Source organism: Saccopteryx bilineata, chromosome 6, assembly GCF_036850765.1.
Source record: "Saccopteryx bilineata isolate mSacBil1 chromosome 6, mSacBil1_pri_phased_curated, whole genome shotgun sequence".
NCBI classification, from domain to species: domain Eukaryota; kingdom Metazoa; phylum Chordata; class Mammalia; order Chiroptera; family Emballonuridae; genus Saccopteryx; species Saccopteryx bilineata.
The window spans coordinates 116,053,960-116,063,617 of record NC_089495.1 but is presented as its reverse complement, the minus strand read 5'-3'; the positions used below and the strand labels follow the sequence as shown (position 1 = coordinate 116,063,617).

General features: G+C 40.2%; 1 non-coding gene across 1 annotated transcript; it reads left to right on the top strand.

The window, feature by feature from the left end:
* The first annotated feature begins 6,031 nt into the window (after positions 1 to 6,031).
* Positions 6,032 to 6,157, top strand: LOC136309843 (small nucleolar RNA SNORA33). The gene has a single exon (XR_010726474.1). It is a non-coding gene; the product is annotated as a small nucleolar RNA SNORA33 (small nucleolar RNA).
* The last annotated feature ends 3,501 nt before the right edge of the window (positions 6,158 to 9,658 follow it).

Here is a 9,658-nt window from a genome sequence, read left to right as displayed (position 1 = left end):
TTTAGCTACCTTCTTTTCAAGGCTGGGCTGCCTGCCAGGGGCCTGATTAAGGTGGAAACCGGAATGGAATATTTTGTTCTGGATAGTTTTAACCTTCCAGCTGCTCAGTCTCCCAGGAAGATGACAGCTTTGCTTGATGTGGAGGTGGAGACGCATGTCCCCATTCTGATAGCACACTTCCAATGGAGCCAGGGTGGGGCCTGGGAGGAAGCAGTCTTCTGGAATTGGGGACACCAAAGCTTCTATAGTTGTGCCATTCGCAACTTTAGCTGTTCAATAATAAAAACAGTCCTATTACTCACACTTCAGCTTCTTTTCCCAGAACTGACTTCCAGGATTCTCTAAGTAATAATGACAGAAAGATAACTGTCTTTGATTTTTCACTTAGGCATCTCCCTGGCATAAAGCAGTGGTCAGAAGTAGCTAGCTCCTCTGACTCCAGCAAAGCTGAAATAAATTTCATTTGAAACCATCCAGTTGAAATAAATACATCAGGGCTCCAGAAAGTATACATAAAAAGTACGAATGGTGTAACTATACTATCTGCAAGTGGTCAGGTCAGTTTAAGAAAGAGTTGCTCTGGGTGCGCTGTCCTAGGCACCCTGCATGGGGGTTGAAGGAGACATGCCAGGAAAGGTGGTGGGAAGAGAAGGAGGACAGGACAACAGAAGGCATATGAACTTGGCTGCTGCTGCATGAAGATTATTGCCAATGCTGAGTTCTTTATTTGACGATTCAACTTCTCTTCATCTTTTCAATACCTTAGAAGGAAAGGTTTTGAAGGAAACGCACTATAAGCACTACAGGTTGTATTTAGTAGGAACCAGAGAAAACCCAACCACCTCTTTACCAACACGTTTCTTAGGAGTGGCTATGTTATGATTTCAAGCTTTTCTATGATCCGTTTCATATACACTGCTCACAGAAATTAGGGGACCAGGGAACGTACAGATAGTCCAGTATTTTCAGCTTTTTTGTATGGTGCATTTTCACCAATGAAATAAAAGTTGGTTTTGCATCTCATTTACATAATTGAACAACTTTCTTTGACTTGTCATTTGCTTTTCTGATGTTCTTGTTTAATAAAAAAATGAAATGCTTTTTTTCTAATTGTTTCATATTCATTTTGAAATATCCCCTAATTTTTGTGAGCAGTATATTTACATTTTGGTCAAGCCTTCTGACATTCTTAAGGTACTATTTTGTGGGAGATTAAAAAAAATTAATTTAAATTTTATGCTATTTAAGACTTTTTTTCCTTACAAGATTTTCTTGTATCTCTCCTCACAAAATACTAGCTATCCAGATAACTGACCCATCTAAGTTATTAAACTTTTAAAGCTCTTGGAAAACTAGATTACTTTAGATGAGGTCTACGGGGCTAATAGAAATCTTAAACTTACTATAATTTCTGTAACAAATGATTTCTATAGAAGCCTTTCACTGGCTCCATTGTTTGCATGAAAAACTAAAGGTGGAGGAAGAGTAGACTCCCCTGGTTTTTTGCCTCATACATATTAATTCACAAAACTAAAGGCATGAAGAGAGAACATTCTGAGATGAAAATATCCATCCCCTTGCCTCCAGGGAAGAATTCATTTGGAGACTTTAAGACATAAAGTTGACTGCACTTCACAATCTCCAAAAGAAATGTTGCCATTTCCTTTACTAATAGACTCCAGCATCTTATCAATCCTTATAGACAGGTGATTTTTCATGAACTCTAACTTAATTCCAAAACTAAGTAAAAATGTTATTGTCTGTTTTGTTCACTCACTTATTCTCAGTTTCTTAAGAGGGTGATGGAATCTAATAGGCGCTGACTAAATATTTTTGAATAGATAAATAAATAACTGATTACATAAGTTAAAAATGGAGTTATACAACACAGACATTAATCTATCATTTAATTTATCAAGTATTATTATTTTTTAATTTCAATTTTTTTATTTAAAGAATTTAAATAATCATCATTTCTATTACCAAATAATTTTTGGTCCTATATAAGGAAAAGGATGTTATAAATATAGAAAATCTTGAATAGATTTATTTTCCAGAGATCATTTATTCAGTGTTAAGGGGTGCCAAGATGAGGTCTTGTTTAAATTTATTGTGTTGACGTGGTTTCAAGTGTCCCACTTAATATAACACCCTCTGCACACCAAGCCATGCCCCTCCCACTTCCCCATGCAAAGGCTCTTCTCACCAAGTATTTCTGAGACCTAATTCTGTGCCTATATTGTTTAGGCATTATGAATTTTAAAGTTGTAAAAGGGAAAATAACTTTTTGACCATAGGTCTTGACTGTTTCTTACAACTTAATAAGGGCATATCTATATTCAAAAGTAACCATGATCCCAAACAGATTCCCAAATGGTGCTATTGCTTTAACTCACTGCATAATGAGATTGAATGAAGAGAAGACATATATTTGTATTAGGATAAATAAAATGGTCTGGATATAAGATTATGAATGATTTTGAATTGCTGGTAGGGCTTGAGGTTAAAGGTCTTGTTAGGTAGAGGTGATGCTTACAGCAAAGACACGGAGGCAAGGAAATGCAGGATGGAGTCCAGAACCATCGAGAAGTCTGGTGTATCTTTAGGGTCATGTATGTCTGCATATATGTGGTTACTGGTGGTAGTGATGAAGGTGGCAGACGAAGTGTGAACAGGCTGGAAAGTTTGCTCCCTTTTCCCCATTAAAGACTTCGGATTAGAAAATGATTATTTATATCATGTAATGCTACATTGTATGCACCATGAAACCTGAATTTTGGGGGTCTTTTTGTCTATTGTTTTGTCTGTGGCCCCTGGAATAGTGCCTGGAACAGAGTGGGAACTAGATAAGTATTTCTTGAGTGATGAGGAAATGCTATTATTCCAAGGACAGCCAACATAGGTCATGTCTGCGGAACTGTTCATCTCATAATTTGTTTAAATTTTCTCTAAGAAAGAGACAAAATTCAAATTAGAAAAGGTAGAACAGTAATCAATAAAATGTATTTAATGCCAAGGCAGTAAAATAACATCTAGCCTTTTGGAATAATTGTGATATTTTAGACAATTAAAAAAATGATATTGAGGGAAAGTAGAGTTTTGCAACCTGAAAATATGCTTCTTTGGGATATTGAGGACTCAGGAGGAACCTTTGACCTTCTCCCTAACTTCCTAAAAGAATTTAGATAGAGGACCTGCTCCAGGAAAAGACATATCGTGTGTGAGAGTCAGGAAGGAACCTAGCAAGGCTTCTCTGTGTCCCATTGTACAAGCTGGCCCAGCAAAGGTTTGTTTGCCAAACACTTGCTTTTCATCTCCATATGAATTGCCTTTACAACCCCTTCCCTCTACTCCTTAGCTCAAGATGGCATAGAAGCCTCAACTATCAACTTTGTCTTGGAATCTCAAATTTTTATGGAACTTGCATATGTACACATGTAATAAATTTGGTTATTTTCTATTAATCTGTTTTGTGTCAATTTGATTATTAGACCAGCCAGAGGAACTGTGAGGAAAAAGAAGGGACATTTCTCACATCATCCACAATATTAGGTTATTGAAATAATTTTAGATATAATTCCATAACTGTTTTTTTTGGTGACAGACACAGAGAGAGTCAGAAAGAGTGACAAAGACAGACAGACAGGCAGGCAGTGGAAGGGAGAGAGATGAGAAGCATCAATTCTTTATTGTAGCACCTTAGTTGTTCATTGATTGATTTCTCATATGTGCCTTGGCCAGGGGGCTACAGCAGACCAAGTGACCCCTTGTTCAAGCCAGCAACCTTGGGCTCAAGCTGGTTAGCCTTGCTCAAACCAGATGAGCCTGTGTTCAAGCTGGCGACCTCGGAGTCTCAAACTTGAGTCTTCCGCATCCCAGTTCAGTGCTCTACCACTGTATCACCACCTGGTCAGGCTTCCATAACTATTATAAATAATATTTGGGAACTCTTGGAGAATAGTAAAGGTGACAGGGTAATGTGTGGGCTAATATTTGCCCAATTATTAAAAGCAAGGTCTACTTTGCAATATACTAAGTTTTGGTTCCTGGATAAATTCTAAAATTCTAGATTAGTATTAAATAATTTATTTGTGCCTGACCTGTGGTGGCGCAGTCGATAAAGTGTCGACCTAGAAATGCTGAGGTCGCCGGTTCGAAACCCTGGGCTTGCCTGGTCAAGGCACATATGGGAGTTGATGCCTCCAGCTCCTCCCCCCCTTCTCTCTCTCTCTGTCTCTCCTCTCTCTCTCTCCCTCTGTCTCTCCCTCTCCTCTCTAAAATGAATAATAATAAAAAAAATTAAAAAAAATAAAAAAAATAAATAATTTATTTGTAAGTGTTTGGGATTGCTAATGGTAGCAGATAGCCTGCACCCTCCTAGCTGGAAGGTGTGTGGAGAAGGAAGCTATGGATGAAAAATGAATCACAGATATAAATGTGTTCTAGTTGCAGATTTTAAGAACAACGTAGCAGTACAGTCAGCGTGGCGCATAGTCACCAGAGTCGGTGTGGATTTTCTAGCCCAGTGATTATTAATCAGTAAGACTGTAATCAAGTTGTAAATGAGCTAAGTGTCACAAACATTGACTATAGTAGTAAGAAGAATGGATAATCTCTATTAAAAAATTACTACTGAAACCAGAGTCTGACAAATGCATATAGGTATAGTACACCAAGAACAGAAACTACAGTGAGACTTATTTAAATTACTTCCTAAAGTAGCCTCAAATGGGCAACCCTATCTTGGCCACAAATGCCCTACTTTATAGCTATTGTGAGGTTAAAATAAGATGATGTCTGGAAACTTCTGGGAACAATGCTCGATATAGTGGAGATTCAATTGTTAACTAGTATTTGTAGTAGTACAATAAAAATTAAATATTTTTCAAATAAAACCTTTATAAAAATCTATATATAATTAGAAGATGGTAAACATCTTACTTCTCATGAATTAAAAACTGGGACTAAGCAATAAGAAAAACATTTGTTGATTTCTAGAATTCATTCATATGTTCAGGCAATACACATGTATGGAGTACTTTCTATATAGCAGGATAGTACTTTCTTGCTAACATACTCGGGATGGGAAGACAATCAAGACAGCATATTTATTCTTAGGAAGCTCAGTCTACTGTGAGACCTAGTAGGTATAGCATCTATGAGTCCTAAAGTTCTTCACTGCACATATTTGACCTATAACTATCTCTGTTAGATGGGAATCTCCTTGAGGGCCAGACTGTTTTACTTCCCATTATTGTGGCTCTGACAGTGAGAACACAGCCTGCCACCTAAAATTTAATCAATGTATGAACGTGACTTCGCTTGATCACTATCAAAAAACCCCAATGATATATACCTTGAAATGCAGAATACGCTATAACAGTCTTTTAAGTACATTGCTGAGCTTGCAAGAGAAAAATGAAGCTCTCCAGCTGCTAGCCTCAAAGATGGACTGGAACGAGAGCTGGATGCTCAGGTGCTGGTGCTGTGGCTGCTCTGGGTGATGGCGAAACACAGGATTTGGGTTTCAATGCCAAGGGGCAAGGCGTGAACTGTGGAAGCATGAACTTCATAAAGAAAGTGTAAGTTGGTAAAGAAGTTGATAAAGTTGAGTAAATAGAAATAAGGACTGACTGAGTAAAATATTATTTATAATGAATAATTAGGGGGACAAAGAAGCAAGGTGAATAAAGATATTGGCACAGATAGTATGTGAGATGCAGGTAAGGTGTGTTCAGGAGGAAGAGAGAGATAGTGATCAAATTTAGACTTTGTTAGGTGAAGTATATCAATAAAAAATTTTAAGATAACCTTTAATAAATAGGTTATATAATTTCATAGCCATGGGACAACTTTAAAAAGATTAAAATAACTCACTAAACATTGATGAAAGAAAGGAAAGAAAGAAAAAATATAAAAAGAAATATAGTAAATTGAAAACACTATATAAGATCATAGAAATTATTTTTAATCACATTTTAAAATAAAATGAGTGCATATGGCTTAAATTTACAATTAGAAATAGTGTTTTAAGCCAGCCAATGAGGCTGCTTACCTGTGTTTCTACAGAAATCTAGAGAAAGCTGGCAAAATAAAGTCATGCTATGAGATTTGAAGATAGTTGAAGTCATTGAGGTCCCTGAAAATGGCTGTAGGAAATTTAAAAAAAAAGAAAGAAAGAAATAGGGTTTTTAAAATTGGATTTCAAAAATCTAAGATGTATTATTTAAAGATGCATGTATAGAACAAAAGAACTCAGAAAAGTTGGGAAAATTGGAAAACGATATACCAAACAGATACTAAATGAAAAAAGAAGTTGATATATCTATATTAATGTTGGAAAAATAAATGCTGAGACTAAAATGTATGTAAAATGTTATGAAGTCAATTATAATTATAAACCTTATGTAAGTTACATTTGCAACATAAATATAACACACTGGTGAGGATTAACATTGTTCAGAGTAAAGATCTTAGAAATTTTCTGTGATTTAGACTATGAGTATAAATTACTGTCAAATATACTAGTGCTAATAAACAGTAGATAACATACAGTGATAACCACTTGTATTATCCACCAGCCACTATATGGGTACATTTCATTATTTAAACTTAAACAGTCCTCTGAGATAGTTATTGCCTCCTGTTGCAAAGCTGAGGAATCTGAACCTCATGGAAATTTGCTCTGGGACATGAGCCTTGTGGGACACACATCTATGCCTGTCTGAATCCATAACAGCGCTTTTAACTATGTCTCTGTGTGGCCTTGGCTGACACAGAAGCTTCTGGAGAGATAACATGAAGAACCTTGGAGAAAGGCGAGGGCAGCTCGAAGTGGAAGCAAGGATCCTTCACAACAGGTGCTGGGCCTCAGTGTTCACCTAGGAGTCACTGGGCAAAGTAGGAGGACCTGGGAGAGAAGGCCTGGGTCTCTTGTAGAATCTTTTATTTCAGCTGGGGAACTCAGAAAGCCAGAGTCCCAGAAGCCTCGGGTGCCTCCTGGGATGGGAGTCCTGAGTGTGAGCAGTTCACCCGCTGTCTGAAACACCCTGCTATTCCTAGGGCCATCACAAATAACTGACCTTTCTGTAAGGGTGACGTGACAGGGACCCGTTGCCAGGGCACAGTGATTTGTGGTCCCCAGGAGGAAGGGAAAGAAACTGTAAGGTCGGTGGATAATGGGGAAAGGTCAGGCCGGGAACTTTGGCTAGGACCGCCCACAACCAAGCACGCCAGAAGAAACTTCCCAGGAACCCTTTGCAAAAAAGTGACACATTCGTCAGCCAGTGAGATTTCACTACGTCACATTAGCTCGTCCAACCTAGGGACCCTTTATATATCCCTCACACGGTTTAATCCTTGCGACTCCTCTGGTCTCTGTCCCCGGACCAGAGGACCTCATCTGGCGGGATGTGCTCTGTACTCAATAAAACCTTTTATTGGCCCTGGCCGGTTGGCTCAGCGGTAGAGCGTCGACCTGGCGTGCGGGGGACCCGGGTTCGATTCCCGGCCAGGGCACATAGGAGAAGCGCCCATTTGCTTCTCCACCCCCCCCCCCTTCCTCTCTGTCTCTCTCTTCCCCTCCCGCAGCCAAGGCTCCATTGGAGCAAAGATGGCCTGGGCACTGGGGATGGCTCCTTGGTCTCTGCCCCAGGCGCTAGAGTGGCTCTGGTCACGGCGGAGCGACGCCCCAGAGGGGCAGAGCATTGCCCCTGGTGGGCGTGCCGGGTGGATCCCGGTCGGGCACATGCGGGAGTCTGTCTGACTGTCTCTCCCCGTTTCCAGCTTCAGAAAAATACAAAAAAAACAACAAAAAAAACTTTTATTATTCCACACTTTGTGGCTCCGGCCCCTTCCTTCTTTCTCGGCAGGGGAAAAATACCTTACAGAAACCTTTTCTAAACTCACACAAGGAGGCTGCTGCATAGGCTAGTGGCATGTCCAGCTGTTTCTTTTAACCTTGGGAACCGAAGAACCCGGGATCTATCTGAATCTTACTCTTTCCTACACGCAGACTTTTCAGGGGTCTACGAAGGCTGAAGATTTGTCTCTGCAGGATTCCTAGAAAAGTCCGCTTCAGTTATAATGTCTTAAAAATGGATGTCCTCTAATTGGCACAAATCCATTCAGGCCCTTTGCATTTCCCAGTGGAAATACCTGACGTGCTTGAAATTGTGGCTGCCTCAGACAGCAGCGAGCAAAGCATCTTTCCCATCAATCATGCAACAGGGGAGACTCTGTGAAATGCCTCGTGCATCTGGCCTCCTGTACTGACCCCATTTTTCAGACAGGAATCAAATCTGAACCACACCTCTGACACTTGGGAGCTTGTTCAGCATTTCACTAACTTTATGGTTGACCAGTTCACCCTGTCTCTAAACACAGCTCAAGTCTCTGTCACTTCACTTCCCTTGGTTCAATGTTTTTCCTTTCCTTTCCTCGCCTTTCCTCTCCTTTCCTCACCTTTCCTCTCCTTTCCTCGCCTTGTCTCGCCTTGCCTCGCCTCCGCTTCCCTTCCCTTTCTCTTAAAACTTTTTATTGTGTTGACCATGGTTTCAAGTGTCCCACTCAATATAACACCCTCTACCCTAGGCAATGTGCTCCCCATATCTCATGCAAAGTTTCTTTCCATTTCCCCTCCATTTTTTTTTCCTGAAGTTAGAAGTGGGGAGGCAGTCAGACAGACTCCTGCATGCCCCTGACCAGGATCCACCCAGCATGCCCGCCAGGGGCAGATGCTCTACCCATCTGGGGCATTGCTCTGTTGTGGCCAGAGCCATTCTAGCACCTGAGGCTGAGACCATAGAGCCATCCTCAGCGCCTGGGCCAACTCTGCTCCAGTGGAGCCTTGGCTGCAGGAGGGGAAGAAGAGAGACAGAGAGGAAGGAGAGGGGGAGGGGTGGAGAAGCAGATGGGCGCTTCTCCTGTGTGCCTTGGCCGGGAATCAAACCAGGGACTTCCACACGCTGGGCTAACGCTCTACCACTGTCCATTCCCATTTTACCCCCTTTGTCCCCCTCTGCTCCCTCCATCTCCCCTTCCCTTTGGGAATTGCTACCCTGTTATCTATATCTATGTGTTATGTATATATAATTTGGCTAATCCCAACACTTTCTTTGAATCTGTCCCCTCATCCCCCCTTCTTCTGACAGCTGTCCATCTGTTTCTTGTGACCCTGCCACTGTTTCTATTTTATGTTTTTTTATACAAATATGTCTATAATATACGTTCAGGGAAGATAACCTCATTCACTAATTCATTGATTATATCCTGGGAAAATATTACAATTCTGGTCCTCTTTTCAGTTTTGAGGAAATAGTGACAAACCCAGTGGTCAGGTTCTCTCTGAGCTTGCATTTAAGTTATAGACAGTGAACAAGTGGACAGTATGAGCTGGGAATGCATGCTCTGCAGGAAAATAATGTAAAGGAATGTAGATTGGGGACATCAGCGGGATGTACTAATTAATTCATGCAGGGTATTCAAGGAAGGTTGGCCTGATATCCCTGGGGAACAAAATTTTTGTTGCATCCACAAAAACACTTGTTCATACTTAATTCGAGTGTGCTGATTTCAAATCTGACATTAGTTTTTCTCTGTAAGCTACAGTTTTTTTTACAATTCAAGATTTTAGGTTTTCATCTTGTAAAATTTTTTA